The sequence below is a fragment of the Sorex araneus genome, chromosome 1, assembly GCF_027595985.1.
Source record: "Sorex araneus isolate mSorAra2 chromosome 1, mSorAra2.pri, whole genome shotgun sequence".
Taxonomy (NCBI): Eukaryota; Metazoa; Chordata; class Mammalia; order Eulipotyphla; family Soricidae; genus Sorex; species Sorex araneus.
In genome coordinates this window covers 177,631,259-177,656,395 of record NC_073302.1, presented here as the reverse complement: position 1 = coordinate 177,656,395, position 25,137 = coordinate 177,631,259, and positions in this window count along the sequence as shown.

Genomic DNA, 25,137 nt, shown 5'->3' with positions numbered 1-25,137 from the left:
TGTGGTGAGGTTCAGAACTGTACATCAAATTCAAAAATATTAGCACAATTGTAAATCTGCTACCTAAAACATAATATAATGATAATGATTAAAACATTTCTCTTTTATCTTCATCTCCCAAGTTTTATTATGAGTAGAGGCAGCACCTTTTCCTCCTCTTTGTACCATTAAGCAGGATACCTTCGGGGGTGTAAAGTAGTCTTGTTAGGCAATCACATGAAAACCTGGGCAAATAATATTTCATCTCCTTTACCAGACATTTGACCAAAAAATATAATTTTAAGATAGCATAGTAATTTTGAAACCCATTTAAATCTTGTCTGGAACGATATCACAGTGGATAGGGCGTTTGCCTTGCACGCAGCTGATCTGGGTTTGATTCCTCCACCCTCTCTGAGAGCCCGGCAAACTACGCATGGTATATTCAATATTCCAAAAACAGTAACAACAAGTCTCTCAATGGAGATGTGACTGGTGCCCATTTAAGCATATCGATGAGCAACAAGATGACAGTGATGACTGTGATTTCTCCTCAAATTATAGCACATACATAGGTCAAGCTGTATTACAATAAAAAATCATTTTCTTTTTTACTCATGGACCTATGGCAAAAAAATAGGTTCGGTATGCTAGGCTACAACCCAGGGGATTTTTAGGAAGCATTAGAGCCAAATTCCTTATAGTGAAATGAAACAAAGAACAAAACCAAATTCAAAACACAAACACAAATTGAACAAAATCAAATTCAAGACACAAACAGCTCCTTCAAAATGCAAAATCTCCCATGGAGGAGACACAGGTCCCACAAGCCTTGCTAAGTTGCCTGTGCCAACCACAAAACAAATGACCTGGAGAGGGTCCCAAATAGCTGACACCTAATGACAGGGACAACTTCCAGTCATGCACACAGGTGCAGTTACCGAACCTGAGAGTGTGCAACTCTCTCCAAATTAAACTGCTTATTTTCCTCTCTAGAAATTTCCACCATTAAACTCCCCAGGGAAGCTGGCACCACGGTAGGAAGAGAAGGGAGGAGGTCGCTGAGATAAAAAAGAGCATCTCTCCTTAGTGGCTAGGATGCTGAAAGCTGCTGCATGTCCTCTCCCCCAAGGAGGGTGAGTCAGTTCACAGCAGGTGCTGTGCTATACAGAAAACCTCACCTGGGAGCCATGGTGTTCTCCGCCAGCAGACACATGGGTTCTTGAGAACCAGAATTACAAAGCATACTCAGACTCACAGCGGGTTCCTGGTGGACTTATCAAATTGTGTTACCAAACCAAGATTCAAGGGTTGATGAGAGAGAGACAGAGACAGAGACAGAGACGGGAGAGACAAAGACAGAGAGAGATTTATCATTCTAATGCTGCCAACCCTATGATTTGTCAGACTTCTTGTTCCCCAAAACCCATCTTGCTCTTAGGCTGGGGTTAGTAATTTCTATCAGGCTGGTCAAGAAAGTAAGTCAGAAAATTACACAAAGTTGACCAGTGGGAGGAAGGAATCTTCAGGCAAGAGAAGCATAGGAATATTTTTAGAGAGTCTGTTGTATAATCTTGTCTAAGGACAAAAGGAGTCCTTGTGTGTGATAAGATCCAGGAATCTTTTTCTGAGGGCCTGTTGTTTGATCTTTTCCATTTCTATCTATAATAGTGCCAGTACAACATCAAACACACAATACATGAGAAGCATGTGTTAAGATTTGAAGGCAGGACAGATTCCAAGGGGGAGTGTGATTATAAGAAATACATTTATGAGGAACAGGATGAAGTCTCAAAGGTTTACTCACTTACACAATTATCTACTTTACTATCCTATTGAAAGAAAGCTTTCCTTGTCACTATTTCTGAAATAAAGACCCCTTTTTCAGCTTAAGCTATATTTCCTACTTTGATCTCATAATGAGCAAGCATAACAGACTTAGTAAAAAGACATGATACAAAACAGGAATTCATCTTCTAATGCATGATCCTTTTCAATATTTCTTCAATCACATAGCTGTCATTTTGAAATAGTATCCTTATCGTTTTTCTAATCAATAAAGCAGATTTGAAAGGGTTTTCAAAAAATTGTTATAAGCACAATGAATAAAAATGTATTACTCTTTTTTCACTTTAATTATCCTAAACCAACACCTTTGTCTAGAACTTTTTATACCTTTTATTTCCCTTTTAATCTCCTGAGTACATTCTAATTACTTCCACATTGTAATGGATGTGACTATTGTCATGACAACTGAGAGGAAATTTTTCCATGAGAACACAATGCAATATTGCAATACTTACTGTTGAGTTTTCTAGTTTTGGCGCAGATGATCAAAATGTGCTTTATCATTCGCACATCAATCTACATCAAAGCATTTTGTACTAATTTGTCTGCTTATGTCTGGGGGAAAAACATTTGCTTTTACTTTCTATGTAGGTTTAGTTTATTTTTTATTCAATATAATATGGTACATGAAAGCAAAGAAACTTTGAAACAATAAAACCTGGTTTGTGTTCAAGGATGAGGAAGGTATTGAAAATTTAGTGGCATGAATATGCAGACTTATAGAGTCATGTGCTTCTGAAATCATAGTAATGTGCTTCCAAAACCATAGAAAAATGATTTTAGAAATGGACAGTGTTAACTTCTTGGGTCTAGATTTGCACCCTTGGATGATAAAATTATAACTCAGATAAAGTGAAATAATTATAAAGATCAGGGTAGCAGTTTCTGTGAGGCAACAATATGGGGTGAGATTGAGGCAATCCACAAGGAGAGGTTTTTAAGGTAACCTGAAAAATGGGTACAAAGTAGTAATTAGTAATGGTTATTAATGACCTTATTGTAATAAATTTAGCTACACACTTATCTAGTTTTTGTTCTCTGGTTTGTTTTATTTTATAATAAGAAAGTCATTTAATGGCAATGCATTAAATTATAACTACGATATTTATGAGTTGGATCATGTCTCCTGGATTTTACTCTTCCCTTGAAATTCTCAGTATAGAGGAAGTTTTAGAGCTACAAGAGAATGAGCAGAAAGAAATGACATGAAAAGAAGGGAAAGACTGAGAAATTTGGGGAAGAAATAAAACTAATATGTGATCTAAATAAGAGGTTTCTCTTTTCAGCCCTTCTGCAGCCATCATATGGCAGTACTCACACTGGATTTGTAGGAGCTGAGACTGAGTTAAACTACCACCAGCTCAGGGAGGGTTAGACAAGCCCCTGCCTTTTGGAAAGGAGAAACCCTAGCGGGGACAAAAGGCCCTGTTCAGGCTAAAGGAGAAGCAGAGTTTAAAATCCTTTCTCTTGACAATACACTAGTCATGAACTCAAAACCCCAAGTCAGGGCAGTTTGGTAAACCCCCTATGAAATTAGCTTTGCCAAAGCCAATGGCACGAATCGCCTTTATAAAGTCACTCACACTGCAGCTTGGGATGTATAATTTCTTTCTTTTTACTTTATGGGATTCTCTCTTCCAATATCACTGTCATCATCACTGTCATCCCATTGTTCATCGATTTGCTCGAGTGGGCGCCAGAAAAGTCTCCATTTGTCCCTGTCCCATGCTAGCATAGCCCGATGGTGTATTGGGGGCTCTTTCAGGATCAGGGGACTGAGGACCATCATTGTTACTGTTTTTGGCATATGGAATACACCACGGGTAGCTTGCCAGGCTCTGCCGTGCAGGCTGGATACTCTTGGTAGTTTGCCAGGCTCTGCAAGTGGGACAGAGGCTTTTGGGGCAGCCTCTAATCGCCTTTACAGGTGTTCCCAGTCTACTGAATGTAGGCTTTTGGTCGAAGGGCATGTTGTAATGATCTGCACACTGACAAACATGCACCTGCCTGCATCTCTGGGCAGCACCTGGGACATCTGCGGCCTCAGGTTGATCTCCTTGAGGTTGATGGAGTGCGCCCAAGGTTGTTGAGCAGCTGGCAGAGCAAGACCCAATCACGGAAGGTCTGTGCCAGGTTGAACACCTGTGCTGAGTCCCAGGTCACCTGGTGGTTGGCTGACAGCACCCCACAGTGGATGAGCCACTGCGCACACTGCTGTTATGTCTCTGTGTCCGAAAGTGCTGCGACTCAGCCCGGCTGGGGCAAGTGGCAATGCTGCAGCCACCGCCGTAGTTTCTCCGTGCCCCACGGATGCCATTCTGTCCGAATCTTGCAAAACAGTCAGTGATATCCATCAGGAATCATGCGTGCTCTTCCAATATATTCTAAATAAAACTGTCTTTTCCAGAAATTCTTCTCAATGACAAAATTCTTTCCTGTAAAGACAGGATCTTGGGCCAGATGAAGATTGGGACTGACTTCTGTCACCAGTCCTTATCTCTCCAGACTCATGCAACTCAATAACAACAAAAGAAATTATTTGAAAATAAAAATTTATGTTCGCAGTGCCTTTATTACTAAATTAATCAGTGTGATGATGTTTTCCCAAGGAGACACATGCTGCAAAGTTTATGAATGAAATTATTTAATGTCTGAGATTTGTCTCAAAAAATAACTCAAGGGTCAGAAAGATTGCACAGAAGTTCATGCCCTTGCTTCGCACATGGTTCAAATGGGCTCACCCCTGGCAACCCATAATGTTCCCTGAGCACTGCCAGGGGTAGTCTCAGAATTAGGAGTAAGCCCTGACTACAGATAGGTATGACCCCCAAACCTAAAACTAATAATAATCATTATTATTATTATTGTTAATAATTTAGTGGAGTAAGTTCAAAAAGAGCTTGTTTGGAGGTTCTAGCAGGGGAACGCAGCTACTCGTACACCCTCGACCGAAAACTGGTCCGTCTCTATTCGGGGAAGGCTGACCTCTTTACCAAGCGCATGGCTTTGGGAGGGACACACATGGAGCAGTGGGGGAGGATGAAGACGCCCGCCGAGCCAGCCAGATCAGCCAAATCAGCCCTGGCAGTCAATGGGGTGACATATCACAGCCAAATCATCCTCCAGCACATATGGGCTGGAGCAATAGCACAGAGGGTAGGGCATTTGCCTTGCAGCCGACCCAGGTTCAATTCCTCTGTCCCTCTCGGAGAGCCCGCAAGCTATCAAGAGTATCCCACCCGCACGGCAGAGCCTGGCAAGTTGTCCATTCGATATACCAAAAACAGTAACAAGAAGTCTCACAATGGAGACATTCCTGGTGCCCACTCAAGCAAATTGATGAACAACGGGATGACAGTGATACAGTGATACAAGTTCTAAAAACTTGTTCTAGTGTTCTTGGGGTTCCAGGTTATATAAGAAGTACCATTTATTTATAATTGTTGAAGCTCTATGATGAGTGTGTTGCAAAAGCAGAGTTTTCCTGAGTTCCAGGCTCTTGAATTGTATGAAAGATTTGCATACAAAACACAGAAACTTAAGAAGCTAGAGTTTATTATGTAGTTCAAGTAGATGGAGTCTAGGACACTTACCAGTATCCAGGTCTCTGTTTTTTGTTGCTGGGCCTCTTTAAGACTAGAACCCAGTGCTTCCCTGACCTCCCAGCTTTCTCCTGGTTCCAGACAAAGGAGTATACATATAGCTGAAATCCCAGCTGTCCTGCCATCTGTCTGGGGAGGGAGGGGGCGGGGCGGGGAAAGAGAGGGGAGGAGAGAGAGAAAGAGAGAGAGACAGAGAGACAGAGAGGGAGAGGGGAGCACCAGGGCCTGTGGACCTTGCTGGGATTTTCATTTTATCTGCTGCTATCTCCCACCCCCAGCCATCCCATCTTCTACTTTGAATGGGTATCTTTTCAAAATGATCAATTGGATTAACTAGTTCTTCCAGTCCTTCACTTTTCCACTGCCACTGTATCATGTGCATGGAAAATCACTCTGTATCATCTTTGCTAGTTGTAATGTTTGAACACTTCCTAAATAACAAAGTTTCAAAATTTTAAAATATACAGTGAGAAGATAAAATTTTATAAAATATCTTTAGATGTCATAGACATTTGAGGGTTTGAAGCATCCCAATCAATTTTTTAAGTCTGCAAGTAATCGTCAAGTTTTGGTTCCACCACCACTCCAGGACCAATCCATTGCAAAATGGTTCCTGGTTGAGAAAAGCTTCTTTGGCAAAAAAACAGCAGGTTGGATGATGATAGACTTATGTCCTCAAAGTAACCATCTAGTTTGCATTGTCAAAGAAGTGGTTTTCAATAGAGCAATAGAACAAGAATGTTTTTAGAAATGGTGGGTTGCAAATCAGTGGACACCAGGATGAACAATAAATTCCTTCCTGGGTTGGGGACTGGACGGACACACTCTATCTGATCTGCAAACCTAAACAAAGTAACTGCCATGATTTTGAAGAAGACTGTCTTCTAAGCTTGAGCATGGGGGCATAAATTGGTCACGATATGTCCTTATCTTTGGGGCAAGGTCAAGAACACTTGTCCCTATGGAATATTTATTTGGTCCAGTTTCATGGAAATGGCCATTTGGAAAAATATTTTAACAAAACTATTTTAGAGATTTTGGTCCTTCACTCGAACTAACACAATTATAAAATAACTGTAACCAAATGATCTTATTACTGAGGTAAAACAAATCTAGGTATATGAGCAAATGAGGAGGAATTGCTGTTTCTGGCATTCAGAAAGTCACTGCATTACTGCTAAGCTAAATAAGGAAAAACAAGATGACCCAAGCAAAGTGAATTGTGCACAGTCAATAAGTTAGAGACGAATTAATTTCTTAGATATTTTAAAGGGCAAAGCACTAGAGGACAATGATTGTTTCTATAAAAGCTTATACTTTCCCCCTCCCCTCTTCTCCCCTCCCCTCCCTTCACTTCATTGCTATTGTTATTGCTGCTTAGTGGTGCTGGCATACACACTCCCAAGGGATCACACACTTGTGATCTCACATGCATTCTAGGCAGAGTGCTCGTAGAGGGATCACTGTGGTGCTCACGTGTGTACTTGTAGACATAACATTGCTATTTGCAGGGCTTGACATCACCAGCTATAGAGAATCCTGTAATCACATATTCAGTTGTGGTGCTCACAATCACACAGACCAGCACTAGAGATCACATACAGAGCTTTAGGGTTCTATTTGACAAATGATATTGGCACAAAAGATCAAATTCACGGCCTCACACTTGCAAGGTAAGTGCATTTTTTACTGTGAGTCATCTCCTGGACTCCAAAACCATTGTAATTTTTTAGTTTTTGTCTTCTTAAGATATTATACATGATCTATAAAACAATTAATTGATTTTTCTTAAATATTGTCTTATTTAACATACAATTTTATATATAAATAAATTATAATTCTAATCTTATTGTGCTAAAATTGTATTCATTTTTTTTCTTTTTTGGGTTACACCCGGTGATGCACAGGGTCACTCCTGGCTCTGCACTAAGGAATTACCCCTGGAGGTGCTCAGAGGACCATATGGGATGCTGGGAATCGAACCTGAGTCGGTAGCATGCAAGGGAAGCACCCTACCCGCTGTGCTATCGCTCCAGCCCCTGTATTCATTCTTTAGCTAACAATTCTTCAGCATTAGAAAATATATCTCTTAGAGCAAAAAAATCCAAAAACCCTATTAAAGAATAGGGAGAGGAAATTAATAGGCATTTTTCTGAGGAAAATTGTTGAATGGCAAACAGGCACAGGAGAAAAATGCTCATCATTTATTATTAGGAAAATCAAAATCAAGACAAAAGTGCAATATCATCAATATAATCTCATACTAGTGAGAATGGCACATATCTAAAATACTGGGAAGAATCCATTTTGGCAAGGATGTGGTGAAAAGGAACTCTCATTCACTATAGGAATGTTGTCTAGCTCAACCCCTATGAAATATAATATGGAGAGTTCTCAGGAAATGAAGAATTCAGCTGCCATTTGTCTGACAGCAATTCCACTTCTGGCTGCCTATTCCCAGGACACAAAACATGGATTCCAGAGGACATATGTACATGGTTGTCCACTGCAACACTGAGTACAATACTAATATATAGAGCCAAACTAGGTGCCCATTTATATGTGATACACACACACAGTGGAATATTATACAGCTACAAGGAATGATGAAATAATGCAATTCGCTGCAACCTAGAACTGGAGTATATCATGTTAAGTGAAATAAGCCAGAAGAGGAACAAACACAGGATAATCCTGCTAATCTATAGCATATAGAATAACTGGACAAGGGAATGCAGGGTATTAAAGGAGGATAACTCGGTCACACTTTACCCCAGAATACAGGAAGGTAAAGGATAGAGAGGGAAAAAAATCAAAGTGGATGCCAAGAAGATGACAGGGAGTAATGAAGGCTGAAGAGCAAGGACCTTGGGGCCATCAGGGGTGTAAAGGAGTGGGATACACCTGAGCCACAGAGTCAACAACACTGAGAGCAGGGGACACAAATCACAACAACCAAACGTAAAAAGGTATGTCACGTGGGCAGGCTGGGAGCTGAGTGGGGGTGGGGGTGGGGGTGGAGAGACACCAGGACACTGACACTGTGGTGGGGCTGGTGCAGGAACTAAAACTCAACTATGAATAAGTTCAAAGCATATTGTCTTAATGAAAATGTTAAAAGGAAATGAGAAAAAGACGTCTTATCCCAGAACAAAATAGTCCTCATGACCAGCTTCTTTAGTCACTTCCCTAATTCCCCCCACCATCTCCACAGATAAGTATTCTCTGAGACACAGGAATAGAGTTCACTCACTGAGCACTAATTGTCGCACAGTATACTAGATAAAGAAACCCTTTAGACAAGGCAGCACCATATCCTTGGGCATTTGCATTGAACTACGAGCATGGTTGGCCTAAAATCATTGGGAGGGATGCGTGTGTGCTGCTTGGAGAACTTGTCACAAGAAGCATCTTCTTGAAGAGTCCTAATATATTCCTATATATCTAACCTTTCCTGTATAGTGATCTTAGTGTTGTATCTAACCAAAACCTCAAATAGTTTATCTTGTGTCTTCTAGAAATTTAATGATTTTAGACTCCATCTTCATGATCCATTTAAACTATTTTTATACAATGAAAGAAATAGATTAAAGATTATAATTTTGTTTATGGATGTTCAAATTGTTCCATTGCCATTTGTGGAAAAGACTATCTTTTCTCTATTAAAATTTTTTTTAAAAAAAGAAAGCCCTTTACTCAGAGAAGGGATCACCAACTATAATGTAGTCGAAGGCCATGCGGGGGAAGGGAGTTGTGGGCTGAATGAGGGCTAGAGACTGAGCACAGTGGCCACTCAACACCTTTATTGCAAACCACAACAGCTAATTAGAGAGAGAGAACAGAAGGGGATGCCCTGCCACAGTGGCAGGGTGGGGTGGGGGGAGATGGGATTGGGGAGGGTGGGAGGGATGCTGGGTTCACTGGTGGTGGAGAATGGGCACTGGTGAAGGGATGGGTTCCCGAACTTTGTATGAGGGAAGCATAAGCACAAAAGTGTATAAATCTGTAACTGTACCCTCACGGTGATTCACTAATTAAAAATAAATAAATTTTAAAAAAATAAAAAAATAAAAATAAATAAAAAAGAAAGCCCTTTACTTCAGGGTATCCTTAACAGGTCTGCAATATAAATAAACCCCAGGAAACAAAAATTATTTTATCTGGAATTAATTTCAAACTTCAATATAACAGATAAAAATTTTATTGAAAATCTCATACTTATCTTTTGCTAATATTTTATTCCACTGTTATGATTGTCCTTGCTTTTAATTTTTTGTATCTTCTATCTTTTATATATAGTGTTAATATACATTTTCTATGAAACGTTGATAGCAACATGTATATATAATGTATTTTGCTTCCTAAATATTTGAGTATTTCATAATATTAGGAATACATTTTTAATAATCACTATACAGTTAATGTTAATAAATACAACAATAACATAAGATTTTTACCTAATCCTTTTTTCTACTACATCAATATATTGTTTCTTTGATTTTAATTTTTATTATATTGTTAAAAGTGTTATATTATTTGTATAACAGATTTTTTCCTTTCTAATTTGCAATCAAGACTATAAACTAGCCCTCTCCCCATTGAAACTGCACCTACACCTACAGTTTCAGACTCATGCTTAATGCTTAAATATCTGAAAATTGATAATTATAAAACTTCATGTTCATCACTAGACACTCAACATTCTACTGCAAGTAAAGCCTTATTGCTGCTTTAGCTAACATTTTGGCACTAAAATCTCCCAGATTTCATCAATATTAGCTCCTTCAAGCTGGTCTTCATATGTTTTCCTTAATCACTCTTTAATTTCTGGTGTAATAGAATGCTGTAGGCATGTCTTGTTCTGATGTACATCATGCACATCTTGTACTAAAATGCAAGCTCAAATCGTGAATTATATTATTTCTTTGAGACTCTTGTTCTTTTTACTAAGCAATTTTGGACACCAAAATATTCATGCTAAATGTGTTTAATGTTACTGTGAGTTTTCTACTTATGGGTGCTTTTAGTGCCTGAATATAAATGCAATCATATACACACATATGTACATATATAGATATACCTATGCACTCATACACATATAGTTTAGAAATAGAAGAATCATAATTGGAGAGATAGGACAAAATGTAAGGGCTTCCATTTCATATGGCTGGTCTTTGTTCAATCCCTGTCAATGCATATAGTACCTGGGGAAAGTTAGGAGTGATCCCAGGGCATAGAATCATGAGTATGTCTTGCTTATGGACAGGTGAGGCCCTAAAAACAAAAAAATTTTAAAAAATTAATAAAAAAGAAAATTCTGTGTTAACACAGATTCTTCAATTCTAATTATTCAGTTCATCATCATGGGATTCTTTCTCAAGTCTTTATTTAAGGATTCTGTTTTCATAGTGAAAAACTGCTCTCAACAGCATCAACATATTTATTCTCTTGCTGACTTTTATAATTCTGAAGAACTTCCAAAATTGCTTTGCCCATTATCAGTACAAAACTAAATAAACTACTAAAAAGAAGTCTGGTCTTCTCATTAACTCCACCTCCTCTTTCATTCACGCCTGAGCTATTTGGATTAGACTTTTCCCCACTTGAGCATAGTTATAGCAGATGTTTGAAATTCAATTGTGTTTATTGCATTTTGTTTTATTTTTCAGTTTCTTTCTACATATACACATCTTTTAACATGCTGAAGTTAATCTGACTTTCATTTTGTAGGGCGTATTTCCAAAACTCAAATAATTACCCCCAAAAAGTTATAATGGGAAAAACCAAATGCCCTCTTGCATTTCTTTCACCCAATTCCCTATGTAGTTGGTAACCAACTTTAATGTCTTCTAGTCTATCCTTCTGTGTTGTCCCACTGATTCGGACACAAACAGATGCCACATCTGCCATTTCTATGACTAAATACAGAAATTTATTCTCTCACTGTTCCAGGAGCTGGCTTCCCCCAGATCCTGCAGCTTGACCACCTCTTGTCACCCATTCCTGTTGCCACCATTCTGTGTTTCCCCATGCTCTTTATTCCTTCTTATAAACTCATCTCTCTTGAGCTAGGATTGGGCAAATCAAAACCCACTCTGAAGATCTCAAGTAAGCCTATGGTGCTAAAGGCCCTACCTTTAAATTCAGTACCATTCTTAGGTAAAAATCAGTTTAATGTTCATCATCATCATCATCATCATCATCAGCAGCAGCAGCAGCAGCAGCAGCAGCAGCAGCAGCAGCATCCCATTGATCATTAAATTTCTCTAGTGGTCTCAGCAACTTCTCGATTCATCTTATCCCTGAGATTTTAGAAGCCTCTCTACTCGGCCTTCCCAATGATGCTGCATTGGAGGCTCTTTTAGGGTCAGGGGAATTAGACCCAGCTTGTTACTGGCTTTGGCATATGAATACACCATGGGAAGCTTGCAAGGCTCTCCCATGTGGGCAGGAAACTCAGTAGCTTGCCAGTTTCTCCCAGAGGGAGAAGTAGGTTATAAGATATCTTCTGGCAGCTTGCTTTTAAGTCTCTGGATGTTGGCCATTGATGGGATTACACACACCTGGGTTCCTCTGCGAGTACCTTCATGCGTGAGGCTTGTCCAAACATGTGGAGAGGGGCCTTGAACATGGCTGTGGCTAGGTTCTGGAGGTCTTCTGCCGCTGGGAGCTCTGCTCGGGGCGAGGAGGGAAGCTGGAGCCCATTTCCTCCGAGGGGCCCCAGAAAAGACAGCCAGGAGTGCAGGCAAGAGACTCTCTGCCCAGTTTAATGTTAAGACACATAAAAGTTTAATATGTAAATTGGAAATGTAATTTAGTAAATAGCATCTTACTGTTTATTTTTATAAACACTAGTACATTTTTATAAAAGTACATGTTTATACATGCTTCCTATAATTATTATACAAATTATAGCATTGTATTTCTATTCTTCTTACATTATTTTTACATGTTTTTTCCAGAGGCCTTTGTGTAAGACACAATTTTGAATTTTTCAATCTATTATATTACCAAAATTTTTGTATATGCTTGATAGATTTTCAAGATTCAATTTTCTTAAATTTTACATTTGGTATGACTTAACAAGTATGGGATTCATTGAAAGTAAAAGGTCATTTTAGATTTTAGTTCTACCAAGTAGTAATGAAAATAATTTTAAGACATCATTTGTATCACTTATCATCCCGTTGATCTTCTGATCTTCGATTTGCTCCAGCGGGCGCCAGCAACGTCTCCATTTGTCCCTGTCACGTGATAGTGTAGCCCAGTGGTATCAGCTTGCTTCAGGAACACAAAGAGCCTCAAACTGTTCATTAAGGGTTTTGATGAAGAAGTCTGACCATGTTGTAGTTGGGAGGCCACTCGGTCTTTTGACATCCCGTGGAATCCAGTTGGTAACAGCTCTATTCCAGCAGTCATCTCTAAATCGCATTACGTGTCCGGCCCATCTGATTTTCGATGCCTTGGCAAATGAGACAGCATCCCTGATTCTTGATTGTTGATGGAGGTTGGAACTCCAGATTCCTTCTCTCACTTGAGTGAAACGTGATATTCCAAGCATAGCTCTTTCTATTCCTCTTTAGGATACCTGGATAGCATTCCTGTCCTGTTTTCGTAGGGCCCAGGTCTCTGAGGCATAGTTAGTGAAGAAAAGACAGTAGAGTCAAAAAGGTGTGCCCGGAGCCAGAGGTTCTTTGTCCTCTTAACCACTTCTTTGATGCTCTTGAAGGCGCTCCATGCTGCTCTCTTCCTCCTACGCAGTTCTGGTGCAAGTCATTCCTCATGTTGAGTTCTCGAACCATGTACACATAGCTGCTGCATTTGGAGATGTTCGTCCCATTGAGAGCAAATGGAACATTAGGGACTAGTTCATTTTTTGTGAACATTATCTTGGTGAGATTCAGCTGCAGTGTGACCTTTCCACACTTGTGGTCAAAGTTGGCAAGCATTTGTGCCACTTGGCTAATGTTTGGTGTTATTAGAATGATGTCATCAGCAAAGCGGAGGTGGTGTAGTTGCCAACCGTCTATAATCACTCCCATTCCTTCCCATTTCAGGCATTTCAGGCATTCTTGAGGGTGGCACTGAAGAGTTTTGGTGAAATGGTATTACCCGCTGAACCCCTCTCTTTACATCAAAGACACTTCCTTGTAGAATGGTGAGATCCTGGTGGTGAATCTGTAATACAGCTTGGGAAGGATCTTGATGTACTGAGTTTGAATGCCCTGCTTGGTTAGGGCTTCAGTCTCAACAAAAAGGTAATGAATTTTAGATCAATGAATGTTAGACAGAGCGGCATTTTGAACTCTCGGGAAACAATGAGCTTAGTCACCGTGTGGACATGATCGATCATGCTGAATCCTTTTCAGAACCCGGTTTGCTTGCATGGTTGTCCTTCATCTAGTGTTCTGCCTATTCTATTCAGGATGACTTGAGTGAACAACTTGTAGACAACGAACAGGCAGATCGGGTGATAGTTGCCGATGTCGTGAATGTCTTCCTTCTTGTACAACAGAATGGTCATGCTGGTTTTCCATTGGGATGAAATCTTGCATTCAGACAGGTAGAACGTGAAGAGCCGAGACAGTGTATTGACAAGTACTGGTGGCAATTTTTTCAAGTGTTCGGTTCTGACCTTTTCTGGACCAGGTGCTGTATGCGTCTTTACTGATGAAACGGTGTGTTGGATTTTGGAAGGGAGGATGTTGGGAATGACATATCCATTCTGCGAAATTTGGTATGTGGGCAGGTAGACATGGATATCGAAAAGATCTGAGTAGTAGTCATGAATAATCCTCTCCATTGCCCTTCTGGAAGATGTGATCAGGACATCGGAAGGCAGTCATTTTGGTCTTGTAGTTAGTGAAGGACAGGCGTGCATTGCAAATACTTTTCCTGGCTTCTGCTGCATCGGCCAATAAGGTTGCTCTTCTCTCTTTGAGGTCTTCCTTTATCACTTCTCTGCACAGCTTTGCGAGCTCAGATGTTAGCTTGTGATTGCCTGAGGCTCATGCCAAACCACATTGGCGAATACGCTCAAGAGTTTCTGAAGACTGGTGTCTGTTTGTGGCTGTCCTACTCTTGGCATTCCTCTCACAGTCATGGAGGTGCTGAACCAGTTAATGGTATTCCCCATCAATGTTGTCAATGACAGCATCTTCCCATGTTGCTGCAATAGTGCGAAAGAGCTCCCAGTTGGTGGGCATTCTGGGAGTTCTCTTCTTAAACTTAAACTTTGCAGTCCTTTCTCCCCACTCTGTGAAGTAAAATTTTGCACGAAAAAGACAGTGGTCCGATCCCGTTTGGAAATTTGGGACAACAGCAACATTGGTCAGGCAAAGCCTTAGATTGAATATGATGTGGTCAATTTCATTGTGGAACTGTTCACTGGGAGACTTCCATGTCTATCATTTATATTCAGCCTTCTGGAACTGTGAGTTATCATGGATGGTCTTGGTCAACATGATGAACTCAGACAGTCTTTCACTGTTCGTTCCATTCTAAGCCATGGGTCCCAGTGTGAAGTTCTTTGGGCGACCCTCTCAGTCCTATTTTGGCATTAAAATCACCGACAATGATCTTGTAGAAGGTGTGGTCTTCTTTATAGAACTTCTCCAGCTCCATGTAGAACTTCTCAATATCTTCTTCATCGTAGTTGGATGTTGGTGCGTAGATGACGAAGATAGAAACTGCTGGCAATGAACCACTTCTATTCAAGTGTAAGTATCCAATTCAGGCTGTTAGGCATTTGAATGAATCAACGCTCATGACCAAGTTCATGTTGACGAGGACACCAATACCACTGATGCCTCTATTGTTGCATGTTCTGAGGAACGATTCTTCTCCAGTGTCGAAAATGGCATGATGTGACCAATGCCTTCTCATCTCGGTCAGACCAATGATGTTGTACTTGATCTTCGCTTGCACCATCAGGTCCTCAGTGGATGCTTCTGATGCCAGCGTACGTGCATTGAAAGTACAAACAGTCATTTTAGTCCTTCTTTGTTTTGGCAGTCTAGTTCATCCCTGAGATTTTATCAGCCTCTCCTTGCTCATCCATCTTAACGATGCCATATTGGGGGCTCTTTCAGTGTCAGGGAACTGAAGCCAATTGTTGTTACTATTTTTGGCATATTGAATATACCACAGGTAGCTTGCCAGGCTCTGCAGTGAGGGTAGGATACTCTCGGTAGCTTGCTGGGCTCTCCAAGCGGGATGGAGGCTTTTAGGGCAGCCTCTAATCACCCTTACAGATGTTCCCATGGTTCACACCATATTTGAATCCCATCAAATATGGTGCGGTAATTATGGAAAATGGGTAGTAAGTGTCTTATTATATGTCATGCAGCCGCAAAGTGGACACTCGGGCCGACCCTCATGCATGAGTGAAGCCTTCATGGTTGAAGAACCAGGTAAAGCAGAACTTTGTGACCTTGGTATCCAGGCTCAACGGGACCCAGAAACAGAGATCCTCTGCCTGCTTCCCCAAATCTCCAGTGCCCCAAGGATCACACCCAGACAACCCACCCTACTAGCACCAGATAAATACCTCATCGGCTGACCTCCACTACCTCCACTACCCAGCCACCGCCATGCTCCAGGCTGCTTTCTGGACCTTTCCAAGACAGCATATCTTTATAAATTAACAAGGATATGAAGTAAGACAAAACATTGTAAGAGGCTTACATGGGAACTATTATTGTGACATAATAAGAAGAATTACAGCCAATAATTCTTCCTCATTAGGAATTTTTGAAAAGGAATATCACACTTGAATTAAAAATTTTTTCTCCATAAACCAGGGCATTTTGTGTAATCTTTCTCACTATCACTGCAAAGGAGAGAGATGAGCACAGAAACATGAGATATCCTTCAACCTATTACACAGTTAGATGAAATCTTACCACTTGCAACAACATAGAGGGGCTTTGTGGCAATTGTGTTTAGTGAAATAAGTCAGGTGGAGAAAGAAAAATGTTAGATGATTATACTCATGGTAGGATATTTTAAGAAGTTAACAAAGAAAACTAAAAACAAACAAAATCTTAGATAAAGAAAATAGATTGATGCGTATCAGAAGGGAAGGGATTTGGGGGATAGGAGAAGTGAGTTAGTGTTATAAACCAAAATCAACTTAATAAAAATTCACTTTGTAAAAATTCTATTTTAACTGATAAATTCTATATTTTTTACCACTCTAGCCTGTTTGTTTCCTATAGGTGACGCCATAAACAAACAAGTACAGGTTGGTACCTTCATATAATTGGCCATTAGAAACAGATACAGATTGAAATGTATGTGTAGCCTATTTCCTGGGCAGAGGCCCCCAGATTTATTTGATTCCCTGCTCTCTTTCAGGAAAAAAAATCACTGGAGTCTCCCCTCCCTGGAATCTTCGTTAAGTGAAAACCACAGAAAGTGATTTGGAACTGCACCTGACTATGATCCACACTTGGCTCAGGGCACTGAGGTAGAGGTAGTGCTGGTATTTCTCACTTTGAAAAACTGCACTGGAATGTCTGACCAATTAGAAAAATAGTGCCATTTTGTGTACTCACCTGACTGAGATTAGAGCAAGTATAGAGCAAAGAATGGCAGTTTCTGAACAGATACAGATTAGAGGAAAAGGCGGTCTGCTTATCTCAGGTACTGCTTTTGTGTTCATCACTTCCCATTCTATCTTGTTGGCTTTCCTATAAAATTCAGCTGCTGGTGATGGTTTGAATCCTTGTCTGACAGCTTTCAAAGATATGAGAAAGGATAAGAAATGGGAAGAAATGTTATACAATGCCTCCTACGTTGATGAGTTCTGGTTCCCTCATGCAGTGTTCACAAAGTAACATCACACATCACACATTCAGGAGTCCAGACAAAGTGGTCAAAAGTTTCTCTTTTATCGCTTAGTTATGATTTTTCCCTGCTTAATATTGTCACACTTTGTTCTTTATATGATGAGCATTCTGCTACTAAAAGCCTCATATGCTCATAGTCCAGTTAGTCAAAGTCTGAGATTTCTCCCTCCCACTCCTGGATCCTAATCCCTAGGAAGGTTCAGATTAGTCTTGCTCTGTCCTGTGCTCGTAGATGAACCATACACCCTCCCAGGAAATGACAAGACTGAGCAGGAGTGAAGGTGACACAGTGTAGGAACAGTCCCAGTAAAGAGTTGAGGAATTTCTTAAAGAAACTCAAAGAAGTGGGGCAGTTAAACCTTTTTACCAGCCCTCAAAACAGATTCTTTGAGATAACTGTGCCTGCAACAAAGTGTCAACCCTGGGATAGTATTTTATATAATATTCAGGCAATTAATTTTTTTTAAATTTGTGTTAGAGGACATGATTAATTAAAAAAAAAGCAAGGGGGAAAAAGAAGTGAAGTAGCAATTGTTGTTAGACAGACATAAAAGAAATCAAAGAACTCTCCTACATAATAAAGGGTTTATGTGGAGAGCAACAGAGAATGCTGGTTTGAGTTGCTAGATTGAATGTTTTCTCCAGAAGAACTAAACCAAGAACCAAAAAAAGTTAAGAGCCATTTATTGTCAGTGGACATATACATATTAACAAATATTTATCAGACAGGCTACAGAAATCTGTCTTTTTCATCTTCTGATGACTTGTGCAGAAGTGGCAGCTAGCTTTCTCTTGGATTCATATGCACACAACTAGATTTAAAGGCATATGGTCTATCTTGGATTGCTTACAGATTGCAAGATGGCTCTGAAGCCAAGCTTGCTGCTTATTTCATGCCCCACACATTTAATTACTGCTTGATGTGAATGAAGCGTTTTATCTGAAGACATGCACCACTGAAATTTTAGCTGGGTTGAGTCATAAAACAGTTTTCAACAGATTGAAGCAATCTTAAAGGGAAGTTTGTGAAGAGAATTGGTATATACTATTTCACTCTAAGTCATAAATGCTGTTAACTTTCAGTTCGATCATTGCTAAGTAAAATGACAAAAAAAAACAGAAACACAAAAGTGTGATCTTAATTAATACCTTCTGGAATATTCTACACCGATAAACTAAACTCTTCTCATTGGGATGAATCAGAATTGGGATGAATCATAAGGCATGAGAAAGAAAAGGAAGATGTTTCCCCTATCATTGTTTCTTTGTCGTGTTACACATTACCTGTAGTTTGGCATGAGCTAATTCCTCAGTCCAAGTTGTGTTGTTCTAGATCTTCTTTACTCTCACCATGTTCAACCCCCATAATCTCGGCAGTGCTCAGCCTGCTGGCTGGGTGTCCTAGAGATGTGAGTATTGAAAAGGTCGAGATTATACAGGTCCCACTAATCCTTATTGATCATTGATTGTTTGGTGCTTAGCACATTTTATGCCCTTCTTAGGGTAGGGCTTCATAAATGGGCTTCTTTAGAAATATATGAGTGCTTCTTTTCTGAAAGAAGAAAATCTTTGACCCTTTTGTAAATCTCGGCTGGCAGCTAACTCCTCAGTTAGCTGGAGCGTGAGACAGTCATGCTGTTACAGAGGAAAGTCCTGCAGCTGTGCTGGCCAGCAGAGCAGCCACCACCCACGCACCGCTCTTGAGCTTTTGACATGTGAGGGTTTACATAAACTCAGTTTAGTTCACATGTAAATTGTCACGTGTCACGTGTGATACCATTTTGGCCAGCGTGGTACAAAAGCCTGCAGCCTAAAAGTTTGTTTCCATTCAGGAACTTCCAACTTTGGGGGTGGAGAATTGTCATAAAAATAGAAGTTTGGGAATGATTCTCAGGTTTAGTTAATGTTTTGAACATTGATTATATCATTTCTGCTCTGATCCTTCCAGAGCTCAGACAAGCCACTGACCGTCCTTGTGTTTGTTTTCTCACTTATATAATAGCATCAATACTAGCCTCTACTTCAAATTGTATGAATTGGGCTGGAGTGATAGCACAGCAGTAGGGCGTTTGCCTTGCACACAGCCGACCAGGGTTAGATTCTTCCACTCCTCTCGGAGAGCCCTGCAAGCTACCGAGTATCTCACCCACACTGCAGAGCCTGGCAAGCTACCCGTGGCATATCCCATATGCCAAACACAGTAACAACAAATCTTACAATGGAAACGTTACTGGTGCCCGCTCAAGCAAATCGATGAGCAACAGGATGGGGTGTGTGTGGGGAAAGGGGGGGTTGACATGGGTGTGTATGTAGTCAAGTGTTTAGCACAGTGCCTGCCATTATCTTATTCTTGGAAATGATCATGATTTTTTTCCAAATCAACATTTTGTGCGTGTGTGTATGTGTGTGTGTGCACATGTGCACAATATGTACACACACACACACCAATATACCAACTAAATTTGTTCTGTAAGTTTTTCAGGCAGAGTAAGAAAGTGAGTGCCAAGTGCCAAGTGCTACGCGGTCAGAGGCTCGGTGGATCTCTAGAAGGGTTAACAAAGCATCAGAAGATCTTGAAAGGGTTATTTTTAGGAGATGAAAGTACTAGGAGCGTGCAGGATTCCTGACTGCATTGATGCTGCACATACTTTTTTCTCCTTTTCCATTGGCGTCACCTGTCCAGGCTGCGTCTTTCCATCCTTCGGCAAAACATTTAGTGGGAAGTTTCCTTGTACCATGTGCCAAGACAATGGAGAATAGTCTAAAACAGTCTAAAAAAACCTTCTAATTGTACTATTCAACTTGCTGGGTTTATATGAAGCTTTCATCTTCTTCATGGCCCCAAAACTCAAGTCTGTGGGAAGCTCTGAAGTGAGGGCAGGAGAAAGCGAGGTGGTTACCAGAATCATTCGGTCATTTGCAAGCCTGAGAAGTCTGTGTGAATGGCTGCAGTAAAAGTCAGTCAGCAGCTCTGACATTTATAGGAGAGGGAAGAAAGAAAGAAAAGCCAGGAAATGTTATTTGGAAATTAAGCAAATAACGAGAGCTACTTAATGTAACTCATGACTTACTGCCTGTCCTCATTAAAAGATTTTTATGTGTGATGTATATATGGGTTCTATTTTAACAAATCAAAACAAGAAACTCTCCTTTCTCTGATCAGTAGTATATGGTAAGTTACCATATTTTTTTTTGATACAAGACAATGAAATGAACTAACCACAAATGCCATAAGATCAGATCGAGATCTAAAAAGCAGTATGTTTTCCTTTTCTTTCCTTGTTATTTGTATATCAAAAATTGGATAACATGCTGAATTTCACATAATCTCCCTGGTCCTAATAACAAATTTACATATTTTGAGAACTGAGATTTATTTGAAAAAAAATATAAAATACATTTATAGTGAGAAGACAGAAGAAAAAAGTAATTCTCACTTGATATTAGAATATCTAATGTCTTGCAAATAAGGAAAAGTACAATATTGTGCAAATGGCAAGTGTTCATTGTAGTGTCAATACCCACAAATAAGTAGAGGATAATATAATTCATATATCACTACCTATTTATTAATTTTTAAATAGGGCATAGTAGGGGCCTTAGTACTTAGAAACCGTTGTTACTGAAATGGAGCAGATATAGGGGATTTTAACTTGCCCAGATGAACTACTATAAATCCAGAATTATCTAGCCATATTTGTTTTTGTAGGGTGAATTATTATTATCCCAACGAAATTAGAGCACAGGACTTAGAATTATTGTTGCTCCTTTACATTAAGAGATTACTTTTAGACTACTTAGCAATTAAAGGGTAAGTAAACATTTTAGGAGAGAATATGCTCAAATATTTGGTAAAATAAAAACCATATGTGCATCCATTCCTTGCTTTTTTCTTCTTCTTCTTCAAAAGGCATTAGCACTAAAAACTGCTCATTGCATTGGCAGTAGGACCTTTAGGAGGCCTAGAACAATACTTGTATTTATGAGATCCTGGAGCTTACACTATGGTGAGGGTGAGCTAACCAAGCCAGCATACTGGAGTATAAAGTAAGAGAATCTCTCTCCATTCCTTCTATAACTCTAAGAGTTTTCCAATTTTGCCCAGGTCACAAACTCAGGGGTAACACTGATCCTAGAATCAGACCTCCCTCGACCTCTGAACGTGCCTGGAGTTCTTTCCTTCCTCTCACTGGCTCCACGGCCAGCACATTAGTGGGTTCTTGATAAGTATGCAGTGATTAATATCATGAGGAATTTTTTATATCATTTAAATTAGCTATAAGAACTAAAGAAATCTGTTTTCTAAAGAAGCCAAATGCTAGCAAGACCACTATAAACAAGAAGAGGAGCTACTGCATAAACAGGAGAAGAAGGAGAGTAAAAGGCTAAAACAGCTCAGCATGGAAAACACAGGGACTGTATCAAAAATTCTCAAACATTCTTGACTATGGTGGAGAGAAACACAATAAGATTCTTTTGCTTTCTGCTGCTAAGCAAATAGCAGGTGTGTGTTCACTCTGCTATTTTAAAGGAGAGCTATGAAATTCTGACATCAAAAAGTCTTGAGGTAGCCATACTAATGAGAATGACCACGGAGTAAGAGTATCCCTTCTTTATATGCTGTTAGAATTTAACTGTTTGAACATTTTAACTTTTTTTTATACTGAAAATTTTGCTGAATTTTCATTATCCTCTTCTATGTCTACCAATCCTGCGAAGCACAGGCTTGATTGATCTTAAAATGTCAATCTCTCACCCAAGGAGAAGAAGAAAGATTTATTTAAAGAATCAAACGTCTAGGGGTTCTTCAGAGAAAAGCTTCTGGGTTTGGATTTTCCCTTGACATTCATCAGCCTCCCAGGAGCCGCATTTTGTCTCCATTTCCCCTGTAGCAGCATCCTGGAGTGCTTCCTGCAAATGATGCGGTGTTCTTGGATCCGCAGCAGTGCTGGGCGTTAGAGTTCTTGCTAGGAGAAAGAAATCATTCTCGGAACATTAGGGAGATGAGGAAATTCTTCTGGATATAAACTATCTCAACGGAAACGGGCAGGCCCGGCAGCAGCACAGTCGGCAGTGGTAGCAGACAAGAGATGCTCCCTCCGGGCAGTGGGAGCTCGAGTGCAAAGTTCCTCCGGGATCAGGAAAACATGTGGGTCCTCCGAAACTCACGATTTGAAGAGCTCAGCTGATCGCAATTTAAAGTGGGGAGGGAGGGCACAGAAAAATGAATAGAGTTATCAGAGAACCCCAAGAATTCTCAGGCTCTTCCCAGTCTACACATGGGACGTTTAATGGTCATGCTGTTTGGCGCTTCATAGACGTGCCTCCGCACTCCAGCTTCGACAGCAGCGTCTGCTGAAGACTAGTGGATCTTTGGTGATTGCGTCGTATAATTTACTGTTAAAATGTGAGTTTTCCACTGTAGGAGATGTAGATATAAATTTATATTATTTATGATTTAAAAAATTAGTTTTAAGACAATTTTGTTTTATCTTTCTTTTTTTCATTGTCATATTATAGATTTGTAGCATTATGGAATTCAAGGGTGTTAGCTACCTAACTCTCTGTATATATAATTACCGCCATCAGTGCCAAGAAAACACTAGTATTTTTCAGTGCCATCCCATTGCCAAAACCGCTCTCTTCAGTCCTCCTAGCTACCCCCTTCTACTTAGTAACCACCACAGATAGTTCCGTTGTTTCTTTCCAGTTCATTTGCTTTGTAATTCATATTGCCTATATTAGTGGTCATCTGGCAGATGTCTTTCACCTTCTTATTTTGTTTAGTATAATTATCATGGGTTCCATCTATTCATTGGCCAAAACATGATCTCAGCATTTTTTTTTGTTTTGGCTTTTTGGGTCACACCCGGTGATGCACAGGGGTTACTCCTGGCTCATGCACTCAGGAATTAACTCCTAGCGGAGTTCAGGGACCATATGGGATGATGGGAATTGAACCCGGGTCAGCCCTGTGCAAGGCAAACTCCCTATCCTCTGTGCTATTGCTCCAGCCCTGGTCTGAGCTTTTTATTTTATTTTATTATTATTATTATTTCTTGCTTTTTGGGTCACACCCGGCGGTGCACAGGGGTTACTCCTGGCTCTGCACTCAGGAATTAGCCCTGGCCATGCTCAGGGGACCATATGGGATGCTGGGACTCGAACCCGGGTCGGCCGCATGCAAGGCAAACGCCCTACCCGCTGTGCTATCGCTCCAGCCCCGGTCTGAGCTTTTTAACAGAAAATATTCCACTTAGTATAGAGGCCACCCATTCTGATTCAGTCACCTGTTGATGGGCATTTACATTGAGCCTATATTTTGCTTACTATGATAAATATGACTATTAATGCAAATATCTATTTATATCAGCATTTTTAAAGAAATATCTAGTAGTGATATGGCTGGATCACATGGAATTTTCTTTTTTTTATTATTTTAAGAAATCTCCATGGATACTTACCAGTTTATATTCTTATCAACAGTGTGCCAAAATTCCTTTCTCTTCATATCCCCAGAAAATCTTGATGTTTCTGACTTTTGGGTAGATTCCACCCTCAGATGAGAGCACATGGTGGATTTGAATTGCATTTCCCTACTTACAAGTGATGCTCTGTTTACTTATATGCCCTTGGCCCATCTGTATGACACATTCTTTTTTTTTCCTTTCTTTTTCTTTTCTTTCTTTTTTTTTTGATGAATCACCTTGAGATACAGTTACATACTTACAAACTTTCTTGATTGCATTTCAGTCATACAATGATACAGTGCCCATTTTCCACCACCAATGTTCTCAGTATCCTTCCCGCCACCCCTATCCCATCCCCTACCTCCCTGCCTCTGTGGCAGGCATATTCCCTCTTTCTCGCTCCTTTTGGAATTTATGATTTGCAATACAGGTACTAAGAAGGCCATCATGTTTGGTCCATAGTCTACTTTCAGTACGCATCTCCCATCCCAAGCAAGCTCTCCAACTAGCATTTACTTAGTAGTTCCGTCTCAATCCCAGCTGCCTTTTCACTCAGCATGTGAGACCGGCTTCCAAGCCCTGGAGCGATCCTCCTGGCCTTTATCTCTACTATCCTCAGGTGTTAGTCTCCTACTATGTTACTTTATATTACACAAATGAGTGCAGTCCTTCTATGTCTGGCCCTCTCTCTCTGATTAATTTCACTTAGCATGATACTCTGCATGTCCATCCACTTATATGCAAATTTTATGATGTCATCTTTTCTAAGATGCATAGTATTCCATTGTGTAGATGTATCAAAGTTTCTTTAACCAGTCATCTGTTCTTGGGCACTTGGTTTTTATTCCAGGTTCTGGCTATTGTAAAATAGTGCTACAACAAAAATACAAGTGCTAATGTCATTTCTACTGTGTTTTTTTAATCTCCAGGATAAGTTCCCAGAAGTGGTATTGCTAGGTCAAATGGGAGCTCAATTTCTAGTTCTTTGAGAAAAGTTCATATTGTTTTCCAATGGCTGAACAAGTTGGCATTCTCACCAGCAGTGAAGGAGAGTCCATTTCTTCCCACACCCACACCAACACCGGTTGCTTTTGTTCTTTTGGATGTGTGCAAGTTTCTGTGGTGTGAGATGATATCTCATTGTTGTTTTGATTGGTATCTTCCTGATGATTAGTGATGTAGAGCATTTTTATGTGCCCTTTGACCATTCAGATTTCTTCTTTGAGAAAGTTTCTGTTAATTTCATTGCCCCATTTTCTGATGGGATTGGATATTTTCTTCTTTTAGAGTTCAACCAATGTCTTGTATATCCTGGATATTAACCCCTTAGTAGAAGGGTATTGGGTGAATATCCTTTGCCATTCTGTAGACTGTGTTTGTATTCTG